The following is a 27,780-nucleotide window of genomic DNA, read 5'->3' on the forward strand; positions in this document are numbered from 1 at the left end:
CTCTCAGACAGGACCCACACAGTGAGGGTAGCATACCGTAGTACTTACTGTAATTCAGTTACACTTGGCATACCCTAGTCCTCGGTCATAGGGCCCCTCATGTTCGGTGTATGCTTCCCTGAGGTACAGGCTAGCACAGAGGGACTTTCCCTGAATAGGTTTCCAGACGACTGCAAACAAGGAGCCATGATTGATCCACCAGATGATACAGACACCCTCCATAAGGGTGTCACTGTGATGGATACCTGGTGTCGATAACATGGCCTCAAGCTGCATGACACAAGGTGCATAGACATCCCCTTTGGATTACACCAATCACCCACTGACTATCACATAGGTGGTAGTCCCCTACATACATGTGACATTATACGGGATCTTAGTACACACGTATATAGCACCCACTCCTTTGATAACCATGTTGCCAATGTGGTGTGGATATCCTTCTACGTGGCCACCCTAATCTGTAATGGGTTTGTAGCTGGAACAAAGGCACCCATTGTAGCTCTATACTCCTGACGTATGAAACACATTCAAGGGTACAACACCCCTTTTGGGGTGTACCTTACAGAACAGCAACGGCTTTACATACCACAACATTAACACACCATGGGGATTATTGACCTATAAAAGATGACATATGCAGCACGAATACAGACACCTCAACATTACACATTTGCATACTGCATACTCAGGGGGTGACCTCTGCTTAACATACAGGGCCCATGTCCACAACAATATTGATGGATATACTCCACATAAGCAACATAAGCAAAAGCCACTGAGAGCAACATGCTCAGGGATATGTACACAAATGCAACAATGAGTGGGACGTGCTTGAGGAACATGATTCCTATGCACATCAAGCAGGGACCCTCACTAGCACTCTTCATGAGATACCTCGATGGGTGGATGGGTGACATACATGTATGCCAGGGATCACTGCAGTGGCTGTACTGTACATAGGTGCAGGTAACAAATGGCTCTGCTGTTCACAGACACAGGACAGTACCCTAGGGAGGTGCTGCCGGTGAAAACACTGTAGTTGGGCTTACAAATGGACTTGGCCAGACAGCATAGTAACTAACTATGAACATGTGAAGCTATTACATGTCCTTTGTGCATAGATAATTGAGTAGCTCTTCCATTTCAATTAGCTATCATGCTGTCACACTGTCCCGTGACTACAAGCCATATGTATCCTGTTATTGTGTATTGTACATGCCAATAGACATACCTTTTGTTTGCATGATATAACAGTTATGCTGTGTAAAATATCTGACATATCTACCTACAATACTGTACATTACACATATTTTAAACATTATCCCATAATACAAAGCATGCTTGCACAGCAGGACCACCTTAGGCATGTTATTTTTGTTATATGCCCATACACATGCCTACTGTGACAGTATAGCAACATATACTACCCCCTGTTATGGCACGTACTTGTTAGACAAACCCTACCACTGACAACAGGTGGTGTGGAATTGTTGTGTTTAAAGCCCTCATGTAGCATCACTTGTGGTGTATGAGATGTTTACCTTGTGGCCCACAGCAGGACACACAATTTCTATAAGCGTTACTATGCTCAACAAGACATCACTACATAATACCTTTTCCCACTTTATGCATTGCGTACACTTTCATTAATACAGAACAGGCTCTACATACACTAACATACTGAGTTTTCTACATACTGTGTTAGCGTTCCGAGTCTTCGTAAATATCTTTCTTTCACGTTTCTTGTTTAAACAGTTCTATGGTATGAGCATACAGTTTGAATGTATGACAAGGCATCCTTATATACGTAGATACCTGTAACATGTAGTATCCTGCCACCAGTTGGTGTTACTGAGTAAATTATTACATGTGTATCAGCTGTGCAGCTACTCCATTCGCCAATTACACAGCAACAGTGGGGTATAATTGAATACTCCACTTGGGCATTGCCCTTTTGCCCTACCTTCAAGGGAGACGGCCTGTATGTGTTTTGTTGTGAGGAATTGCAACTGCTATTTGCAGAGACACGGATATTTTGAATTCATGTCCCCCGTGGATTGTGTGTGATGGCTAGAGTATGTGGTTCTACATGTGAGTGTACCTGTCATCTCAACCGTCTGATAAGGGACTATTGCAAACAAAACCTGTAACATCGCCATCTGTTTCATTATGCAACAGCTACAATTTCACATGGTGCCATTACAAGTGTGTCTCTCACAAGGTATGTTAACGCTTCTGCAGATGTAATTGAGTGAGTGGATGTTTGTGATGTTATTACAGTCTGTATTGCAATTGTTTCAGGTGTGGGGGAGATGTAGGTGGGTGTACATAGCATATACAGGTTTGTGGGGACTGCATTCCTACATATTCCATATGTGTGTGTGAGCTCCTTCCTAATTGAAGACCTATCATTTAGTAGACTAAAACTATGGTTGTTGCAGGCTTATACATTGAGCCATTGTTAATTGGTTCCTATATAGCATGCAGGTGAGGTTGATACTTCAATCCCTCTGGAAATACATCGATATGTAAGGGAATGTTGTTAAATGACAGCTGTCTCATGTATTTCTGTCACAGATATTTTCACTCATTGCAGTTGTGTTGGTGACTGAACCTCTTTGGCTTGGGTTGCCACCTTTTCAAATGGCCATAGTGCGACATTTGTAGGACACACATCGGTGTTTACAGGCCGACACATACCCATGGTCAGTACACAGGATAAAACGTACTTTTAACCTAAAGACATACTTATTCTTGTAGCACTTTAGCTACTTATCATGTTTCTTGTAACATTTATGTATTTTAGATACAGGAATAACTATTTAATGCAACTACTACATAATATATGGGACATAATTATGTCCTACAATCTTGGACATTTGCCCTTTTTAATATTTGTTGTCAGGACACAACTGCCCAAGGAGGGGCTGTCCCTCTTAAAGTGGGACAGGTGGTAACCATATGCCTACGACCAACTATGACCACACCTACTGTAATGATCTACCTCCGAGTTAGCACTAACAGAAACATGATGCAAACACACACACATTACAGTCCCATGGTAACACATACGGCACCCTCAACACACACTTACTCAGACTACAGCAATCAGAAACACACTTGAACACAGTACCTACCTGGACCGCAGCACCAGCAGCGATAACTAAATGTCCCTTAACATCGTGATAATATTACTCACGGTTCTAGTGTTCCGGTACTGTGGTCTTTCGGTCTTTAAGCCTCATGATTACGCGTGTCAGTATGTAAAACATTCGGGTAGTTGGCAGTATCCTATTTATTTATACCTCCATGGTTGTGTACATGTCGTTGACCTATCTATATATTTGCAGATATAGGTGAATCCGTATATATTGACATATATCTCTCTATCACCCTTTCTATCTCTATGATATATATATATATATATATATATATATATATATATATATATATATATATAGATAGAGAGAGAGAGAGAGAGTGAGTGAAAGGGAGAGTGAACACACCTTTTGTTGTGTACACGGTGGTGTATACTGTTTCCTGAACTCCGCATGTTTGTGTTTTAACCCATCACAATACACACCTGCCGTTGCTACATCTCGGGTAGCTTAGTGTTAGGTGATTGTGTACATGATTGCGTATTCTACTCCTGGCAGTGGTCGTTTTACCTTTCAGAGCAGGCACTATTAGTAAAGGGGTGAATAATGCTAGTTTCACCTGTTCTGGACATTGCTGACTGTGATCTGTGCGATATTCAGCAAAGCTTAACCCTGTTTCACGCATATCCGTATAGTCATGTTTAAACGACGCTTACCAGCACTTGCCATTGCATAAACCCGCTAACATGTGCTAAACCTGATCTGATGACCTGCATCCAACATCCATTATTCGTGCCTTCGGGATTACGTAACGGCCCTTGCAGGACGTGGTACCGGGAACATGCACGACAGTCAGTGCCTTTACCACTTGGGCATCTGGGATTTGTACATGTGTTATAGTGTTTTGTACGTGGACTGTACTATGGCTGTTACTCCATACTGCAATCAAATGTGTAACTCAGTTAGTTTACATATGGATGAGACTTATTAATGGTATGTCCAAGTGATGTTTAATGGATGTGCTCCAGCAGTGGGAATCTATGTCACAGTGAGCCACACACTATAATGTGCTACACCTTCACACAACCATAGGTGGAGCATGCTGGGGTGACAGATACCTGCCATGGGTACTCCCCATGCTTTGCCACTACATCCTTGATTACATTATATGGAGCCCCTCATTAACACACCAGGGAATCCATGCAGAGTGTGTGGGGAACAGTGATTACACACATGGATCCTGCAATTAGCTTTGCTCCACTGAGGTACAGTTGGTTAATCGATGTGGTGGTGACAGCAGACACTGTTTGCCTCAGCTGATGACTGGCTTTTGACAATCGGGCATGTACCTACCGATGTACCTAGAAACCTATACATCAACATATGCTGTTAGGTGCATGTACTGTTCAGGTGTTGACTTTCCTTGTTCCAATAGCTGTTTTGTGTGCAATGGTTGAGGGCTGCCTATGTAGGATTCACACAGTAGGCCACCTATACATTACAATTTACAGGTAGTCGTGTGTGTGTGCCATCCCGTTTACTGTGTGTGCAAGTGGAGAGGTGTGTCAGTCCGTAGGGGCCTACACTGTCAGCGTATGTTCTATACGTTCCCTCTTTGCCAAGGTGTAGGCATATTGGGCATGCCTCCATCTGCTACTGGGGCTGGCACAGCGTGTTCATGGTCTGAATCCCTCTGTGCCTGTGATGGCCCTGGCAATTGCGGTGGGCTGTGAGGGCCTTCACCATTATGTCCCTGCTGCAGCTGTTTCCGCAGGATCATATTATGTAACATGGCACATACTATGAAAATGTGAGCACACGTGCCTGGAGAGTACTGCAAGGCTCCACCAGATATGTCCAGCAATGGAACTGTGATTTCAGCATCACAGACAGGCGCTCTATGATGATTCTGGTTTGTGCGTGTGCCTCATTATGGCGTTCTTGCATGGGTGTGTGTGCGTTTCTGATGGGAATCATCATCCATGGCTCCAGTGCATAGCCAGTTAAACACATGAATTGCATGTTTTAAGCAATAATAATCACACCACTATATTCCTTTAAATTTGTTTGGGAAGTGAATTAAAAGTTTAATTAGACTAATTAACTACATATTATATATGAGTGGTAGATTGTTGATTAGTTTGTTCTGAAGAAGTTTCCGTTGCTTGATGAAATGAAAGCGCTTAACTTGTGTATTTTATCTTGCTATGTTTTTATTAAATCTTCGTGAATTACAACACTGGACTGAAGAGTTTGTTTGATAGTGACGTTTTTTGTGGGACAGCCTTCATCGAGTTCTGTTACGGGATTTTGATTTGAATTTGCATAGCCAGCATCCTCCACAAGGTGGCCATATGGGATGTCCCCCTTGACAAATACCTGATACAGCTGTGAGGCATGCCAGATGTGGGAGTCATGGTAGCTTCCAGGGCTACCAGCACACACACATCCATGATAATGCCCTGGGCATTGCACATGACCTGGCAGTTGATGGAGTGGTATCCCTTGCGGTTTAATGTAGTGCCTACCATGCTCACTGGGTGGTGACTTGATATGTATATGCGTGCAGTCTATCGCACCCAGTACCTCCGGGTAGTGTGCCACATGGTGGGAGAGATGCATATTGCTGGCCAACTCCTCCTGAGTTCGGGGGAAGTATATATGCTCATTGGCATGTGGTAACATGGCATCCAGGTACTGGTGTAGTACCCTGGATGCTGATGCCTGTGAGATCCCCATTATACCTCCAGTTGGCCTTTGAAAGGTACCTGTGGCTAGTATTCTCAAGCTTACACATACCTTCTTGTCCACTGGGATGGGCTCCCCTCTGTTGTTTCTGGATCTCTGGCGTGGCCGGCACAGCTCAACTATTTGCTGTAAGATGTCCTTGTCCACCCTGTAATGCTCTACTATCTCCAGATCATGTAGCCCCTGGTAGGTTACCTTTGGTCTGAACACTCTTCTCCTCCTCCAGGGCCTGCGGTGGTTGTCAGCATCATCCTCCATAACACCTTCAGTCTCTAACACATGGTGATGAATCACAGATATGGCAGCTCCCAACATGTACATTGTAAAATTTCCTCATCTGTTTACATCGATGGTGCAGTGTTTGGGAATACACAGGTGTGTGTGAGGTGCCTTCACACTTTATACTATTGTGCTTTGAACACTGATGATGTCATAGGATGTGTATTTACAATCGGATCTACATGGTATCTTATGTGTTTTACCACAGGTACTGCTATTGTGGTGCCTTTGGTGTTGAATTACATTTAGCTGCCGTGGATTACCTCTTGCCCTTCCCTTAACATTTCTTAACATTTCCCCTCCCATTTTCTGGCATGCATCTAGCAGCCTGCTTTCTTTTGTACTTTACAAAACCTGGCTTATCTTGCATGATGTGTTCTATGGCCAATCTACTGCAGGTTTGCTTTGCTCTGCAGTGACAGTTCTTTTTTCTTTCCAATCTGACACCTCCCCTATCCTGTTCTGCAGGTTGCTGCGAGCAGACTTGCTAGCTGCCATCAATTGCCCACTGTGAGTTAATAGGTGTTAATTGCTCAGTTGTACTCCAATTACCCTACTGCAGCATTTCCTTATTTACTTCCCCTAACCTTCCAGTTTCAGCTGTGGTGCGCGGCACGTGCATCCAGTTACCGGGTTTCGGGCATGTTTTCATCCATGTACACATGCGCTCTCAGGCACCATGTGTGCTCTCAGCTAAACAATGCTATACCTACATCTCCACCCCTATCCTGCGGCTTTGCTTAGCAATGGGCAGCCCGGATTTTCATTGCTCCAATGTGCTTACAGCTACAGTGGCACACCCCACTGCTGATGTCATGTATACCTCCAAACCACTCCTCGGTGTTGTAGTGCTGCGCCGTATGGTACATCCTTAGTTGGGCAGGACATTTGCGATTCACTATTACTTGCCTCATTTGCATAGCATTGACTACTAATGCATAGTTACCGCGCCAAACATTGTCACAGACCCTTAACAACCCTTGCAGCTTGGTTGTGGTGTACCAAGCATACCATTGAGTATTATGTTGAAATCATGATTTGTATTACATTGCGATTTTATGACATTTGTATATATTTTCCTTGTGTTCCCGTTTGCGCACACATGCCCTGCGGTTGTACTTTGTGTTACTGTGGACATGACATTAAATGTTGTTTTTTAGGTGTTGTGCATCTTTTCTAATGCCATGGGCTATATATTTAGCCATTGGCATATGTTAACTTTGTAATATATGAGTCTGGTCCGCTTTCATAGCTCCGATGTTCTGCTTGGCAAAATGTAAACTGTTTTTTTTTTGTTTAAATTTCTGTAGGCTTACGCTCCTCCTGCACCACTTAATGAATCACTATGTACCTTCATTTGCATGGTGCAGTACTGTGCATGGGGTGATTAGCATACCTGAGCTGAGGGCTGTTCAGATCTTGCATATGCTGGTAGTGCACGTGGAATTGGATCATAATCAAATTATAACCTAAATTTATTCGCATTGTGTATGTATGTTTATCACTTTATTAAGTTATATAACTAACAATTTTGCATCCCAGCTCACAGGTTTTTGTGGATGGTATCCAATAACAGACATTTAATGTACAGATTTGTGGTTTGGGTCTGTATATATCTTTTTGTATTTTTATTGCTTATAGTTATGGGTATACCAGCTAACTATATTTTCTTATATTTTCTCTTACATTTGAGATATGTTACATACAGCTATGATAAAGCATTTGTATAACCAATACTTATTATTTTATGCCTTATTTTCCATTGTATTGAATTCTCAGGAAGTGATGTCACATAAATCTACTAATTAATATTATATAAGATGATGCTGAATTGCTTTTGCTCACTGCACTACTGAAGAAAGCCTTGTTGCTGAAACCGGTCTAGTTTCAGTCTTTAATAAACCTATTTTGGATCTTCCTTGGTGCTGGCAGTTTTTCTTTTTTGGGTCTACTTAGCACACTTGCCGTGCACCTGCCTAACTTGCTAGCTCCTCAACACTACATTGCTTTCTGTTTTTCGCTGGCTGTTGGCATTTGGGGGATCTACCAGTCGGGTAGCCATCTTTTGTGTCTGCTGCTGAGGATTGTTCGCTATAGACACTATTGGATTTATGGCATCCAGGTTACTGTTCATTGTTTAAAGTATTGGCTTTTGGCTGCTTCCTTTCGAATTATCATGTTCGCTAAGGATGTACTGTGAGTATTTGGGATGCAGTAAGGCTATGTGTCTTTCCGTTTTTATATACACGTGGCTGCGAGTACATTTTCACCCTTTTTGAATTTGGCTATGTTGTCCTAGGGTCGCTGAGGCTAATGCTTTATTTAAACCATCTACAGTTGGTTGCCAGGACATTGGGAACATTATTTGGCTGTATGTTTCAACATTGTGCTACATTGGCGTGATATCGCTATTGTTACATAATTCTATATGTGACTGCGAGTACATTTTCACCTTTTTTGAATTTGGCTGTGTTGTCCAAGGGTCACTGAGGCTAACGCTTTATTTAAATTATCTACAGTTGGTCGCCAGGATATTGTGAACATCATTTGGCTGTATTTTTCAACATTGGGTTACATTGGCGTGATATCGATATTGGTACATAATTCTATGTTCTGCGTATACAATTATTAGATGCATTGGGGCAACGCTGCCATTTGAAACATCGCGATCATTTGGATTAAGGACTTATGTGAATCCTCATTGGGTTTTTATGTATATTTTTGCAACCAAGGACTTTATAGACTGATTGGGCTTTTTGGTGCACACTTTTTGTCGCTGTATTGAACATTCGATCAAGGGAACTGTTGGAGCACAGTGTAAACAGTGACTGAATTTGCATGAATAATTATTGCATAAATCTTAAATATATTTTCTCTATACATATGCATAATTTTTCTCCAATATTTGATTGCGACTTATAAGTCACAGCAACAGGATATTAAGCTGTATTAGGATTTATATATGCAACAGCCTTATTATTCCTATAATTTTCTTATGGGCTACATCTATACTAACTAGTTTTATAGCATTTATGCTGGTTAAATACCATTTTCTATATAAAAGCTTCTTTGTATGTACCTATATTTGATTGCGATTTATAAGTCACAGTAGCAGGATATTAAGCTGTATTTGACCTTAGGATTTATATTTGTAACAGCCTTACTATTCTTATATTATTCTTACGGACCACATTTATACATACTAGCTTTACAGCAATTGTGCTGGTTAAATATTGTTTTCTATACAAAAGCATTTTTTGATTATGCACAGAATTCGTGGTCATATATAACTGTGGATAGTATCATCCCTGGATTTTATGGGATATTCTTATAGGACAATTATAGTCTGTTATTAATACTTGTGTCTACTGGCCTCTCATGTCCTTTTAGCATTTTGCTTCTGTTGGGCTATATATTTGTGGGATTATATATTGCCATATTTATGTCTAACTTGACTTATCGGATTAATATTGGCCGAGGTTAGTCTTATCAGGTTGATATTGATTGGGTTCAGTTACTCTCAGGTCAACCACATTTTGGACAGCAATTTTCATATTTATGTGTTCTGTTAACCACAGTAACTACATGCTTAATACAATTCCATTTTGGGGTATTCCATCTATAATTGTTGCTTGTTGAACTTAATATCTGCCATTTAGGATTTCTAATATTTATGGGAAGCTCTCTGTTGGTTTCATAACATATATTTTTCCAGGATAGATATATAATATCACCCCAAGCATTTACATTTTTTTCCCTAATTATCTTGATATAACCTGTATGGTTTATCATTATATTTTGGCCATTGACATTATTTGATGTATACACAATATGGCTTGTTTTCTATTAGACTTAGTACTTTATGATTCATTATAGGATATTGACAACAGATAGCATTTGACTTCTATACTATAGGGCCAGATAGCTATTAGAGTTTGCCCTTCTGAATAATAATATAGGTATATTTTTAATATACATTTTTCTACATTTATCCAGACTGGGCTTTCATTCAATAAGATTGGCTGAATATCTTTTGTCAATTTATTTGAGTTTACCATCTCTTATGTACATAGTTCTATTTGCAACCTCAGCTCCTTTGTGATTCAAATTAACTATTTGGTTTTGGAATACATTTGCTTAGTCAACCCCTAGTATTTCTGTTATAATCCACTTCACAATTGTTTATCTGGTTTGCTGCAACTTATTGTCATGGATCTTAACAAATTGCTTTCTGGTCTATGCTCCGACAAGGATGATCTGAAAATTTTTGGTATAGGTACTGAACATACGGAATTGGATAACTTGGTGACTACTGATCCAGTTGAAGGTTGCGAAAACTTATTTTTCAAATTAGGTAAACAAATTAAGATGCTCAGAACAAACATTTGGCACAACAAATTGTTTAAGGCATATCAAGCACAGAATATATCCCCTAGAGGATTGAGATGTAAAATCCAACCACTAGTGGGCACACCGGATGAAACTCTGTTGAAAGACTGGCAACAAGCACAACAGGATGCTGCCATGACTAGAGTTAACATTCTAGCCTCTTTCTATGAGAGAACAATACAGAGCAATATTAATGAAGTGGAACAAACATGTAACAGTCTTAAACAGTTTGAGCAAGATACTAGTTTTCAGGGAAGTCTAAGCAAATTATCTAAAGAAATTTCAACTTTGGAGAATAGTCTTAAGAATAAGAAATTGCACAAATTTGCCCGGGACAAAGATGATTATGACAAGGGCAAACAATTTGAATCACAAAGGGGTGTGAGGTTTGCTTATGGCACTAAGAATGGTTCCTCTATACGTAGAAAGAGACCAAGATCCATTCTTAAAAAGAAAGGGTCCAATTATATCAGTTCTGGTGATGAATCCTCAGCCACAGATACGGAGATACCCAATACTGGTGATTCCCCAAATGCCAAAAGGGGCAGAAGGACTGAGGTCCCTTTAGGGGGAAAAAACACAGGGCCGGTAGGATGCACAGGGGCAACAAACTTAGAAGAGCTGTTTTTGTCAATAGTGAAGTGAATAATCTATGTAATAATGTTTTAAACATTTCCAAACATGTCTTGACTGATGATCAATATTCCCTATTGAATAAAGGCCTTGGTTTTATACCTGGTTTTTTTATTGACGAAAGTATCCTTTGTTTCTGACACAATAGACTTTTGCAGAAAAATTAACCTTAAACTCTTTTTTAAACAACAGGATCAAATTGATAATTCTCAAAGATCATCTGATTTCAGATTCCATAAATCTACATTTAACCCACCTATGGATAAACATGTAGCGGTTTTCCAGCAGGCAGTCATCAAGGATATACACTTCAATTTGGGTTCTGCGGATACTATGAGGCACAATATGTCTAGGAAGGAACAAATTGCACTTACACAACTCAGAAACAATACAGATATTGTTATTATGTTCGCTGATAAAGGGGGAGCGGTGGTGGTTATGGACACTGAGTATTATGTGAATGAGGGCCTTAGACAATTATCCAACCATCATCACTACATGAAAATGGAGATTGATCCCACACCTAGTTTTGCTTCTGAGATTAATGGATTCCTTGAACAAGCGGTTGATTCTGGAATTATCTCTGATAAAACTAGAACTCATTTAATTGTCAAAGATCCTGCGAAACAACAACTCTATCTACTTCCTAAGATCCATAAGTCCATTCACCAGCCACCAGGTAGACCCATTGTATCCGGTATTGGGTCACTTATGGAACCCTTATCTGTATTCTTAACTGAAAAATTGAAACCATTATTAACATGTATAAGAGCAAGAATAAAGGATACGAACGAATTTTTGCAGATTGTCTCCGAGTCACAATTGGACCCAGAATGGCTTATGTGTACTCTTGATGTTTCATCACTTTATACCAGCATCCCTCATTGGGCGGGTCTCCAAGCCTTGGATTATTGGCTAAATAAAACTAATTTATACCCCCCAGGGATGAATACCCTATTATTGTGCATGGTGGAACACGTACATACAAAAAATGTCTTCTATTTTCAACAAAACTGCTATTGGCAACTACAAGGGACGGCTATGGGTGCATCTTTTGCACCCATTTATGCTGATTTATTTATGGGTTACATTGAGGATATGATTATATATGATCCTATGCACAACATCTACATACCGGAGATAGATATATGGAGAAGATACCTGGACGACTGTTGGCTTGTATGGAAAGGAGGTGAAGAATACCTCCATGAATTTATTCAACACTTGAATGGGAATATCTGGGGTATCGAATTCACTGTGGAATACAGTCAGAGTGAAATTAGCTATTTGGATGTTCATTTAACACGACAGAGAGATAATACTCTCAGAACATCTGTCCACAGGAAATTTCCACAGTATAATACTCTTTTGCATGCTGACAGCTTTCATCCTAAACATATCATCAGAAACATACCCAAATCTCAATTTTTGAGGATGAAAAGGATTTGTTCCTCAGTTAATGACCTTAGAAATCAACATACAGATTTGACTAAGAGATTTTTATCTAGAGGTTATTCAACACGTACCATTGAGTCAGCAGTCCAACTAAGTCATGATAAATCCAGGGAGTCTCTTCTCCAATACAACACCAGATCTGATAACAAGGAATCAGATGTATGTAGATTTATTACCACCTTTGACAGGAATAGTGCCAATCTAGTGAATATAATCAATACTCATTGGAATATACTTAATTCACATCCCTTGTTGGGAGATTATCTTGGTGAACAATGTTATTTTTCTTATAGGAAAGGCAAAACATTGGGATCACTTTTTTCACATTATAAAAAACAAGGGCTATTGATGACACTCTCAGTCAAAGAACACTCACTGGGGATAAACTTATAGGTATTTACCCATGTGGACATTGCAGCTTTTGCAAATACATTTTTAAAGCTACTAGTTTTACAAGTAGGAACACTGGACAAATACATAATATACAATTCTTTGGGAATTGCAGTTCAGATTGGATCATATATCTTGCCACTTGTACATGTCAAGCATTTTACATTGGCCAAACATCCAGACAGTTTCATGTTAGGATTTCTGAACATCTAGGAGACATCAGAAACAAGAAATTAACCAATGCATTATATAGACATTCTATTAAACATCCCACGGCCAAATTCACATTTACTATCATTGATCACATTATTGGTAATCGATCTTTTAAAACAGGTTGGCATGACATTTTAAATGCCAAAGAAAAGAGGTGGATCATTAAACTTGGGGGGTTGTTTCCCCCTGGATTGAATGACAAATTAAAACCTAAATTTATTCGCATTGTGTATGTATGTTTATCACTTTATTAAGTTATATAACTAACAATTTTGCATCCCAGCTCACAGGTTTTTGTGGATGGTATCCAATAACAGACATTTAATGTACAGATTTGTGGTTTGGGTCTGTATATATCTTTTTGTATTTTTATTGCTTATAGTTATGGGTATACCAGCTAACTATATTTTCTTATATTTTCTCTTACATTTGAGATATGTTACATACAGCTATGATAAAGCATTTGTATAACCAATACTTATTATTTTATGCCTTATTTTTCATTGTATTGAATTCTCAGGAAGTGATGTCACATAAATCTACTAATTAACATTATATAAGATGATGCTGAATTGCTTTTGCTCACTGCACTACTGAAGAAAGCCTTGTTGCTGAAACCGGTCTAGTTTCAGTCTTTAATAAACCTATTTTGGATCTTCCTTGGTGCTGGCAGTTTTTCTTTTTTGTGATTAGCATACCTGAGCCAAGGGCTGTGCAGATCTGGCGTACGCTGGTAGTGCACATGGAATTGTATCATACCTGAATCGCTCAGTGGCCTTATTTAGCATTATACCACCTACGCTACACCTGCACCTGGTGCAAGCTTCATGAATCCCAAGGCATGTGTATCTGTATGATGTAACTGAAGAACCAAATGACATCTGTAGTTAGTCTAAATTTTCATTATCAGAATGACTCTAGAATTCAATGTCTGCTTCCCAACAGCAATACTATGCAGGAAAAAGATGAGACATACCACCAAGGCTGTTGTGAGACAAACATGTCACATTAAAAAAAAAATTTGTTTGTCTTATGCCAGCCTTGGTGGTACATCTCATCTTTTTCCTGCATTTTCTCTACTTGTTGCAACCACCTTTGGTAATGTAGTGTTTTTGTTTTTAAGTAACAGCAATACAACAGTTGAGTATATACTCTTCTACTACTACTCCACTTAAAAGACTGTGTGAAGATGGTGACAAGAACGTGGGATAGGTGCAGAATTCTGCAGTCATGCAGTTCAATGACATGACCCTTTATTATCACAGTACCCATATCCTGCAGAAACTAGACTGGCTGCCAGTTGCTAAGTACTCCATACATAAAACCTTCATGTCAGCCTATTGTGAAATGCATATTTCAGGTCTTTTTTTCAGGTCTTTACCAGCCTGTTTACCTGCTCTGTTCAACCCACAGTTGGGCTGTTACTGATTCCTAGGACATTCCTTTAAAAAGATGGACAGCACTGCTTTGTACCTCCGAACTGAAACATTGGCAAATTCATTGCCTCTTCAGCTATGGTCCTGTTCTTCTGGGGCTTTTTTTAGATGGTCTCTAAAGACCTATTTATTTCTTCAGTTATACACAATTACCTGATTTTAGTGCTTTTTATGTGACATATGCCAGGTTTTAAAGTTATGTGTTTATGTGTACTATATTAGTAATGTATAGTGCATAAGCCATTAAGCACTTAATGAAGATGCTGGAATATATGTGGAAATATTTCTTTCATTCATAGATCGATGAAAAAGAAGATATATTGGAACAACAAAGGAGAATGTAAGTTGTATTAACATTCTTAAAAATGAGAAGTTCCTTTAATGCAATCAACCAGAGTTCACAAAGTTCATGGAATCTGGCACATTACACCAGTATGAGTGATATGTAAATATGCCACACTGAACTCAGAATATCTTGGCACACAGTGGAGTATCTCAGTAGAAATGATGCACTGTGTATCACTCGCAGGTACTCTGTAAGCAATTAAAAATTACTGTCAAATCATGATGTACATTCACAAATTTACGGAAAGAATATCATAGTCTGTGCAGCTTGACATTCACAAATGCATATCTATAACATTATCCCTCCAGAAACTTTACAGACAATTATTAAAATACACTATCTATCACATATAGATTCCAATGGAATCCTAATAAAAAATGAATAAAGGTGAAGGGCAATCACAGCCACATCGACACAGCTAACATTAACTAACAATTGATGCAGGACATGTGTGGGGAATACAGGTAATGCACACCCCCAAGAAAACTGTGAGATAGAAAAGCAGACGGGGGTACGGTTGAAGAAGAGGGACACAAGAGGTATGTTGAAATAGGAAAATTTGAGGGAAAGTCAGAGGGACATAGGCAAAGGGTTTTTGGTGGGAATAGACCCCATTTTCTATTTTTTTTTTTAAGAAGAAAAGGTAAAGATAGAGAAAGAAGAGGAGAAGGCCATTACAGCCAGTATACCCACAGAACAAATATGACAACACATGACAGACAAAGGTGGGAAAGAAGCAGTAAGGACCCATAAGTTACACAGACATCACATAATGGAAAGTCGGCAGACAGGGTGGGAATGCATACCAGCTATGGTGAAAATCCACAAAACATATCTACATATCACATTATGACATGTCACAAACTGTGTGTCAGTCATACCTGGATGTGTATGACCAATGGTAGATGTTTGTTGTAGGGTAAAAAACATGGATCATAGTACACATTGGATAAATAAGCACAGATCCAAGTAGTTTGTCAGCAGTGCAAGTTTAAGCCAAGCAACATCACAAATGATCAAATGCAGATCTTGAAATGCTAGATAATTCTAGCAGAGGACAGAACAGACTCTCTGACCATGCATGTGAAAGGAAAACAATAAAGCACAGTGTTAATCATCAGTACTGGCTGCTAGGTACACAACTAGGTGTACACAACCCAAACAAACATGCAATGGAATGCATATATGAATTGCACATGTGCCATGTCAAAGACAACACACAAGTATACATATATATGTATGACTGTCAGTGCCCTAACTGGAATTTACATAAAGCAATGCCAATACACATAGACACACCAAATGACATGTAAGAATAATGTATGTTCACCAATCTAACAGTACAGCTATTAAAAAAAAATCAGGTTGTGCACATGAATTTCAACAATGTACAATGGTTAAAAATGCAAGTATAATGAGATCAAGGATGCATAGCAAGCATTAGCCAGAGACTTGTGTGCATATGCCCTGCATCTGTGTAATGGCCATATTGTTGCCCTTGTAAACAAACTAATACATGACAATGAACCATAACTGCAATAAAGACAAACATATCCGTAAAATATAGTCTATACCCACAAAGGTGGAAGGGAGGTGGACAACCTGGGTCCACATCAAGAAAGACAATGATAAAGCAAGACAAGGTGAGGTTACACATTGCAAATGCATGTTTACACCATATAGCGTGCTATTGAAGCCAGCCCAAAATATATTGAAGGAATGGCAAATGTATGTCACATGGGCAGAATGTACTGCTGAGATCAACAAAAATTGTTATGTATAAATCACACATACACAGTATTGTGCAGTCATATCACATCAACAGGTACAGGCAAGCAAGCTAAGAAGTTTCATCATATACACATATACTGTCATGTCGGTGTGAACATTCCTGTGAGCATCAATATAGCACATGTGAATACTCACATATCAAAGGTACAATGGTGTTTCAGTATGGATCGGACTATGTGCAAAGACATGTACATTGAATGTGTACAACATTTACTGAAAGTTATGAATTTATGTGAATAATGAATGGCTGTGGAACTATAACATAGACTAAACACTGCATACTGAACTGTTACTGAATAAATTATCATTACCACAGCATGACTGCGGTGGTGGTGCTGCGGTAGCATTGTTGCCTCACAGTAGGATGTTGTCCTGTTCGATTCTCAGCTAAAGCGTCTTCTGTGTGGAGACATGCATGAATGGGCTTACCTTCGTTGAAGGTTGTGCGTCAGAGCTGGCAACTCGGCACGTAAAAATCTACTGCCAATCATTAGTGGAATGGAGTTCCGCTGTGGCAACCCCTAACTGGGAAAAGCCGAAAGACACCATAGTGTATACATGAATATTACATTGTCAGTCTGTGCAGTCAGGAAAGAGGGACTGCCAGTATGTATCATATACCTTTATATGACCCAGCATGGCATCGCCATTGTCAACATGATATCATGATGGTGGGACAGCATGACAAATGTCGTTCAAAACATACGGGCAAGACATGTCCCTCTGTTGCACATACATGATATGGCAATACACAAATCTTAACCATACCACTCTGGTAGTGCTGGACTATGGCTAACATACATTGTCTGTGAGTTTTTGTCACTAGCCCACATGTTTACAGTGTAATTGTTGCAGCATGGAAAGCTGAATGTGGAAGGAAAGTGTAATGTGTTAATGTGTATTGGGCACACATTTAAATATAATTAAATGTCACATGACAATATCTGCATTTTATGTTTAGACCTGTAATACATAAGCACTGCAGGTAAATGGTATGTATGCACAAGAGTGCCTATACAGTCCAATCACTGATATGACATACAGCATAGTGGCAGCATTACACAACTGGAGCACACAGACAATACGTATGGACCTGAGGGACTGCTCTAATTGGGATGAACATTGTAAATGATCCCTCAGGCTATCTCCCTCAGTGAGTTGTGCATAGCCCATGCAATATCCTGAAATAAATTTCCCCAACATGTCCCTCATCTGTATACAAAACATATCAGTCACCACCTTTCTGATTTGTTCCCTATAATCATGCCACTGTTCTCCTTGGTATTGCCTCCTCCAGGGTGCAGCAGAGATGATGGCACTTTCTTCTTCATTGTCAACATCCTTATCATCGATATGGTTGTCATCGAAGAACTCCATCAGTGACCTAGCATGTGGTTATCATCTACATCTGATTGGTGATTGTCCACTGGACCCATGTTCTGTCAAAATGAATCACAACACAGGACAGAAATTGCGCATGCATACCCGATCCTACCTGTCGACATAACATACCCACTGGGACACAATGAACGGGCAGAAAACAGTCCTCATGAAACATTAAAATATGTTATGACCATAGTCTACTGTACCACCATATGCAATGTATGTCAGCAGTCACAAACATAGCAATGAAGAGTAAATGGCTGTCAGATCACACATTCCTATGAAGATCGTAGCTGCCACTAGTCTGCAACTGATGTGCACATCTGCCCTCTAAGATACATTAATTAACATCCCATCCACATGTGAGTTCTGCATATCAAAATATGAGAATGAAGGTGTATTAGCATACATTGAAGGTCTCACTTAAAACACAATTCAAAATGAAATGGTGCAAACATTACAACATAGTACAATTATAAGCAACAAATGTGCTGCTAGCAGATGGCTCCTCATGCATACCGCACCTTCCCTATGTCACATTATCTATACTTACAGACATATCACACAATGTGAACAGCTTAATCAAGGGTGTGCAATGGCACACATATCACAGCTTACAAGTGGAAATCATCACATAACCTGAGAAGCTGTTTATTGACCAGCATTGAGGATGAAAAGCATAACCAAAGCAAGAACATGTAACATATCTTCACATTTGATAGGAAGCATGTCCTTTCAATACCTCATGCAACACTCACATAACTGTAATTTGATAAAAGTAAAATTGGAAAATGCCAACATAACATTAGTACTGGGACCTGCACTGTTTCATTATGATGTCTGCCTCACTAAACTGTCCAGCTGAGTATCTGACAGGATATTACTATTTCCATTATTTATTATTTGCATGTGTTCCATGAGCAATTATATCTGTACGTGAATGAAAAATGTAGTCTGTGTGTCTGTGCATATAATGAGTCATAAGAATGGCCAGCAATTAACATCGTTATAATGAAGACAAAGTGAGATGGCAATAACATGTAAAATATGAAAGCCATATTACAAACATCTGAGCCAGGTAGCATGATCATTGGCTGACCCCACATCAACTTAAAAAATACAACACTACCAAAATGTTCAGTCAAACACAGTCACAGCCTGTGACACATGTGGGTCTAGCATATGTTCTACAAAAATTATTGTCGATCTACAACTACAACCTACATTTATTAGCAATCACTATCCTGCAAAATGCAAACAGCCTAGTGCTGCTTGCTGAGTATGAAATGGTGCAAAGAAATGCCTATGTGCACAAGTATGCCCAAACACAGAATACAAGTATGCTTTAACCACACCATCAAAAATATAGGCAGATAGGATATCAATGATGAACTGAAGAGCATGCCACACAGTCTGCAAATGACAGTATGGATACTAACACAGCAGACACGCATTCAGTACGTGAAATGCAGACTATGCACAACAGATCAGTCATTAGGAACCACATCCACATATACAAATGTGCCAACACATGCATTACAAACACCAAGCAAAGCACTATAAACTTATACATGAAGCATAAACCTAAACAATCTGTGTGACAGTTACACATAATCGACTGTCATTTAGTTTGTGGCCTACATTTCTAAAACTATCGTCAGAAAACATAACTTGCTACATTTTCCATTGTTACACACACAGTTCTTTACATCTTGGAGCAAAACACAGAGTGGAGGATCTAAGATTTAAACCTACAGATCTAAGCTATTTCCACACTCTAACCCTGATACCTACCTGCCTAGCTAATCCACTTTGCATAGCACAAATGCATTGAAAAGGCTTGGAGTTATGAATACGCAGGGATGGGTTACTAATATGGATCATGGCTTAGGATTTACAAAAAGAGCAATGTGCTATGCAATTTGGTAGATAAGTTGTAGGAATCTATTCATGTCAGCATAGTGGTCACAACCTATGCAGCAAATGAAAACTTTCAACCCTTAGACAGTAGGACAGTGTTGTGTATCATATAGCTTCTGTTAGCAGACAACTACAAGGTGCTGCACATCAGGTACACAGTAATGTATGTGGTAGGACTACATGTAAATATATTAATAGACAAAGTACACATCACAAATCAAATGCATACATCACTGTATCTGATATGCATTTCAGCTCTATGTCTGACCATCTGACTGCAAGATAAAGATGAAAATATTGCTGAAGGGAATTTAATAATGAATAAAAAAATTACACTTGAAAGCAATTTTGCAAATGATAGCATATTCCACAAAGATTTTTGGCAGAAATATAACAATGTGTCCCAAGCTTTATACATAACACTGTATTTAAAGAGGTGCTGGGGATATTTGTATTATTTTGGCGAAGAACTTTATTAGCATGTGCAAGATAAATGTTAATATCAATAAGCAGCTATGTAGAGCAGAATTTTTGATAATGTGTGAAAGATACACTGATAAGAATATAATGACAGGCTTCTCCTACATGGAGTTGAACCCACAGTGTGCCAACATATACGTATGATGGCCTGCTTCTTTACAGGCCGAGATAACAACCAGCACACATTTCTTTTGAACACACAGTTACTTTGTGTGTGTATTCATATTCCCAAGAATAACGCATGACTATGTTAACACCAGACACATGACTGCAATATGCCATCATGATGCACACAAATAACAACTATCAAGACATATTACAAATGAACAGATATGAGTATGCAGTCAGACAGGCATTTGTTATGTACAAATGAACAGATATGAGTAGGCAGTCAGACAGGCATTGTTTTTTGGTTAAACAAAGGGACTGTATTAAGAATGTTCACTTTATTAAGAAGACCAGAGCAAATAAATTATGCATGAGTTAGTATTCACATATAGACAGGTAGACTAGGGGATACTGTTTTAGTATTATGGATAACTATAAAATGCATAGTCATCAGTGGCCTAGGCACTATAGGCATCACTGATACATGACTATAGAGGATTTGTGAAATTATGTTGTTATATGCTGGAAAACAGATGTACAGCTATAGTGTTCAATTTTATGTACATTATTAACATTAATAAATAAACATCTTCTATGGGAATAGAACCATACTTATATGGAGAACAGTAACCACCTCTTCTTAATCATCCAGATGGGGTAATTAACTGAACAGATACTTAATGGTTTTAAAAGGAATGTATCTTATGTATTTGGTACAGAGCTGTATCTCTGAATTCTGTAGAAATGCTCAGGTATATGTAGAATTATGGCATTTACTGTAGGCATCATCCAGATGTTGATGCAATTAAGTGACCCTCAGAAGAAGACATTCTGTATCCCTCTCATACAGGTTATCATAGTACTGGCAAACCTGCAGTCTAGTCTGGTATATTCCCATACATCATTGATACTCACTTACAATCTGGTTCCGAATATTGACCATCGCAAAGTTCCATGGTCTGGCTCTCATGCACTCCAATGTAAATATTCAACATCTGGGTGGTGTCCCATTCAGTTTAGTTGGGCACCTGAACACTTGGAAGCTTCCTTGAAGTAGCCAAATTAATAATGTCAACAGTCCAATGTATAAAAAACATAGATCTGAAAATTGCTCACCGAGGTCCTATACAGTTCACAGGTAGCAATTGTCTGATCTGTAAATGTATCAAAATCAATATTTAAAAGTGGCACTTATGTCATGTTATCAGATCATCAGAAGATAAAGGACATGTGCTACACATGGTACTGTTTAACAATACCTATTGAGTACTTGCATAGAGAACCTTCCCATTATGTCAAGCTATTGCTTAATGCATGACATTTTGAGAACTTATGTAGATGTGTGCAAATGAGATTCCAAAACCTTGATTTTTAATGTTATTTATGTATGACACAAATGGTACGCAAACGATGTATGCACATAGATGCTCTTACGTTTAGTTATACCCAAGTCACAGGTCACTGAAAATGTAATTTGACACTTGCTAGCATTGCTTGTTTGGGGAGTAATGGCTCATTATAAAACAATGTTAACATTACTCATTATCAAAAGTACCTGTTTAGATAGATGCATTTATGGAAGATATGTGCATCATGAAAAATGTAATTTACTGGAGTGGTGTGTGATTTACCTGTATGCATACAGTATTGACATCTGCATCAAGGACATGCAGTAATTTCCCATATGCGGTTGTTCAGACAGGTGTAAATAGCAAAAACGGACAGTACATAAAGACAGATTTATTGATTTTCCATATATCCTGTGGGTGAATCCATACACACTGTGGTATATGCATGAAAACTAAGGATTCTGACATTATCTGTACATTGTTATGTAGTACATATTCCTTTTGCTGTTATAGATATTTACTCACTGATGTTTCTTAAAACACATATTAGAATTACTGGGTCAATACAAAAAAGGATCCATACTATCTATGGCTTGCTTATGGATCCTAAGGGTTTCCAATGCGTTTGGTAAGTTGTTCAATTGATAATTTACAGATACTTTCTGCTGATGTAGATAGCACTCACCGCTCAGTAATGATTGTGTTGATATAAGGTCATCATGTATAAAATATCATATGACAGATTGTTTTAGACTACTTGTCTTTTCAGGCTGCATTGTACTACAGCTACAGCCATTGCACATTTCTGTTGTATACACATGTTTGTGTAGTATGTTAATGTGAAGTGCATGCAGGCTGGGGCTCCTGTGGCACAATGGTGTTCTGTTTAGACTGCCATTTTCCAGATATCTACTGCAAGGTATTCAAATCCCACAAATATCCTCTATAGATAGTACAAGTTATGTTGCTTTTCCAAGTGTTCAATAAGTAAGAATTTTTATGTGGTTTTATATGGCAAATTATTATATTTTACTTTGAGTATTTAATTTTGCATTGCACAAAAATGCATAGTGTTTACAGTGGCATAAGCTGTGGCATAAGCTGTCCACATAATCATCTCCTTAAGTGGATCCTCCATGCAGCCAATAGGGTATGACAGTATGAGAGACAGAGGGATGACACTGGTGGTAGTCCACCACTGATCCCCCCCCCGATGAGATCACAATATTTCTTGTATTCCTGCATGCAGCGAGTGGGGACTGCTTAATAGTTGGGGTGGGATAGAAGCAGGTGTACCAGGTCACACTTGTGTGTTACTTTGCATAACATTGATGCCTATAGAGTAAGGCATCATATACTGCTGCTGCATGCATATTCTTGTATTGTCATTTTTTCATTTTCAGCAATAGAATTGCATCATGCACATGGATCCACACAGGGTGCTGACAATCAATTTAAGTGCAATGACATGTAGCCCTACAACTGCAATACAGACATCACAGTGCAACCAACGTGTGTAATGTTACCTGCATTAATGTTCACAGGTCCATCTACTTCTGCACAAATACAGGAAATGGTAGGTGAGTGCCTCTGTACAATGTTACTGTGACCACTACCTGTTATTGCCTCAGCCTCATGTCATGTGACTGCTGTTTACTATAATATTAATATTTCCCTAACATTGTTAATTACAGGTACATCCTCTTGGGACACAAACTGTGCAGGTGGAAGTACAGACAGACCAGGTATGATACCACAATAGGTTAATAGATTGCAGTAACATGTAGCAAGCCTGTGTTGCATGACATTAATGTCATTGTTTTTCTACACAGGGAGATCAGGCCAACAGGTGCACCATATGATACATGAGCATCAGCAGCTCCTGTTACTCTGTTGGATATGTCATCATGGCAGTGTTCCATTGCCTGCATACATGACTGTGTTGTATTTCTCTTCACTTTACTCTGCAGGTTCCACACTACAACACACAGACTCACAACATCAGGAGGCTGACAGTGATATGCTATTACCTAGCTTTTATACATGCCATTGATGTTATTCCTGTTGCTGTCCTCCATTAATGCTGAGTCCTTCAACTCATTCATAAGACAGACTGCATCAGCATCCAGCGCACCTACAAGTGGTATGTCTATGTATCACCTAGTGTATGTTTTAATGTTGTTGGAATGATCCATGCTGGCAATGATGTGATTATGAATGTTATGCTTATTACTTTGTTTCCCTACAACAGTTGCATTTCATCCCTCTTCTCCAGGGCTATTTTCCCACTAGGCCTTGTCAGGTGTTTGTTATGGTCGTATTCCTTACGTATGTTAGGTATGTTGGGTATTTAACATAACTGTTGACTCCTTATAATACAGATCCCATGGCCCATGCATAGATGAAACATCAAGTTAAGTCATTGCTATCTGTAACATCATAGAGAGATATATGTGTCCTGTGCCTTTAATGATATATAGCTTATAATGTAAGCACATTGTCCCAATGTCATCTGTCTCTTCTTTTAGCATGTCAGTTGCTTTTATCCACCATTAGCCCATGTGGGATCTGATGTGTCTCAGCAAGTATAGTAGCATGGCCCATGGTACATATGACACTGACATGGTTATTCAGCCTGGCCCAGATAGTGACAGAAATGTGTTCATAGGTAGGTACTAGGCTATTGGCCATAGGGCCTATATAAGCTTAGCCAAACGGTACCCTGGCTTTTGCCAACCAAGAAAAGTATTTTCCTGTGCCCCTGTCAAGCAGAGCCACAAAAGCGATGCCCTGGGTGAATTTCCTGTTTCCCATCCAATCATCAAGATTTTTCTTGGAGAGTGCTAATGAGGAGCTTTGTTTGATATAGATAGGTAGTTTGTTCCAGAGTATGGGAAGTCTCTGGGACAGGAATCTATCCCTCCAGCATGTTCTGTTTATTGTGGTGACAAGGTTTAGGTCCGTAGAGCATGTAGCTTGGAGGGATTGGGATTTCTTTACGTGGAGCATGTCCAACAGCTCTGGGTCTGACATAGCTTTGTATGTTAGGCAGAGATCGCCTCTGAGTAGGTGATATGTGACAGAGTGAAGCTGGAGTTTTTTGAGACGGTCTGCATAAGGTATCTGTTTGAGGCCGGTAATCCTCTTTGTGAGGTATTTCTGTGGCCTTTCCAGTTGTTGTAGATGTATTATGAGGTACATACCAAAAGGGGCATTGTACTCTATAATGGGTCTAATGAGTGATGACTAGGAGGGAACAATTTTTTCCTGGATGAGAAACATTTTCTGATGAAGTGTGCCATGTAGAAGGATTTCCTAACTACTGTGGTAATGTGATTATCAAAGGAGAGACTGCTGTCCACCTGTGTCCCAAGGTCTCTTATCACACTTGTGGTGTTAAGTAGACTACCGTCTATGTGGTAGTTCATGGGTACAGAGTTTTTACCAAAGGGAAGACAATGCATTTTTTGGATTTGAGCTTGAGGCCATGGCTTTGACACCAAGCATCTAACTCAGATGTCCACATCGTTAGGAGTTTTGATTATGGCTCCTAGTTTGCAGTCATCTGTGAACTTTGTCAGCCAAAGACCTTCTGTGTTAGCCTGTACTTCAGAGAAGTAGATACCAAACAGGAGAGGACCTAGGACTGAACCCTGTGGTACTCCACTTGTCACTGGTCTGAAGTTCGATTTAGAGTCTGCTACTTTCACAGTGTGGGTTCTGTCAGTGAGGCAGTTGGCAACCAATCTTAGTTTAGTGAGTTTGTCAATAATACCAGAGTGGGGGATGGTGTCAAAAGCCTTGGCGAGATCTAGATAGACATGTGTGAACCACCTTACCCTCATCTGTGGCTTTGGTGACCTCTTCAAAGAAGTCTATTAGGTTTAGGAGACATGATCTGCCTTTTACAAACCCGAACTGGGTAGGGTCCAGAGTTTGGAGATTACCAATGTCATTGTTTATAAGTTCCATTATGATACACTCCATAGCCTTGCAGACCAGGCTTGTCAGGCTAACAGAGTAGCAGTTCCCAGGGTCTGTGGTGGCTCCCCTTTTGTGGAGTGGGATAACCGTTGCTGTGCACAATTCAGTGGGCACAAAGCCTGAGGTGAGGCTATGATTGAACATGGTACTTAGGTGAGGTATCAGTTCGTTCTGTAGTTCATGTAGAATGCAGCCTGGGATGTTGTCAGGTCCCATGGATGCTGTGCTCTTGGCTTTGTAGAGTGCATTTTTTACCTATGCAGCCATGATTACAGGTACTTTGCATTCTTCCAGTATAGAGATGGGCCCTTTAGGGGATGAGAGAGGGGTAAAGTTAGCACTGAACCTATCTGCCAGGATGTTGGCAATATCAGTTGGTTCTGTATATTTAGTGCCATTGCGCTGTAACTCAGAGCAGATCTGAGTGTTGCCATTGAGATTCTTGACATAGCTATAGAATGCTTTGTGGTTGTCTTTAGAATCAGTGGTGATTTTGTTTTTGTAACTAGCTTTGGAGGATTTTATGAGGGATCTCAGCTTTTTACTGAGGCTGACAACAGAGTTCCTCCAATCATGGGATTTTACTCTTTTTTACAACAGTTACTTTCTTCTGTTGTAGAGTTTGTTTATAGCAGGGACCACCAGATTAGCTTCCTTTTTTTGGAGGATAGCATCTTGGTTCTGTTAGGGGTTGCACGATCCATGCACTCGTGTAAGTGCTTATAAAATGCAATTGTATAGTATTCAGCAGTCATATCTCTATCGTTCGTCAGCATGGGTGTTATGAAGTCTGCCTTTGGAGAAATTTTTTACGGTGGTTTCCCTAATGGGGGATGGGGGTAGGATGTGGATGTCTAGGGTGATTTGCTTGTGGTTGGATCTGACCAATGAGGAATTGACCTCTGGTGTGGAACACCAGTTGCCCATGTTGGTAAGGACCAGGTCTAGGATATTGCTGCCCCTGGTGGGGATGTGGATAAGTTGATCCAAGGCATTGGAATTTATGAATTCCAGAAAACGTTGAGCAGAAGAGTTGGTACATGAGTAGTTTTCCCAGTTAATGGTGGGGTAGTTGAAATCGCACATTATTAGGGTGTTAGGTTGTACCCTAATATTTTCCAGTGTATCAAGAAATGAGGAGTGGGAATCCTGGGGCATGGTGGGGGATCTGTAGCAAGCTACAATTTGCATTTCAGTCTTGTCCAGAGTTAGCTGCACTTGGATAATCTCAGATTCATTATACCGAGCAACTAGCCTGGAGGTGTGGATATCCTTAATGAATATGGACACGCCTCCGCCTTTAGTGCTTCGGTCCAGGTTAGGTGGCCGAAAGGTGTGGCATGAATTATAGCCTGGTAATGCAGGGTGCTCTCTGGAGCCTTAAAACAGGTCTCTGTCACTGTATAGATGCTGATGTTCTCCATTTTAAGGAGTGCCTCGAGTGAGTGCATTTTGAGGTTTAGACTTCTAGCATTAAGTAGCATTACTTCAGATTTTGCTTACTTGTACCTGTTACGGTGGTGAATTTGTCATTTGAATCTTGCCTAAAAAAGGCACTATAGGGTGGCAAGAGCCATAGCCAGTACCCGGAATCCCAAGGGCTACAGGTGCAGGCCATCTCTGGCAAAGCATCGTGGTTTGTTGATCATGTCATCCCAGGCAGACAGATACTGGATCCCCTTAGAATGACACCAGAAGCTTAGCCAATTGTTGAAGTCAATCATTTTGTCCTTGTACTGTGGTATCATTCTGTGTGATGGCAGGATGCTACTCAG

The sequence above is a fragment of the Protopterus annectens genome, chromosome 4.part1 (genome assembly GCF_019279795.1).
Source record: "Protopterus annectens isolate FY-2018-M chromosome 4.part1, PAN1.0, whole genome shotgun sequence".
Taxonomy (NCBI): Eukaryota; Metazoa; Chordata; order Ceratodontiformes; family Protopteridae; genus Protopterus; species Protopterus annectens.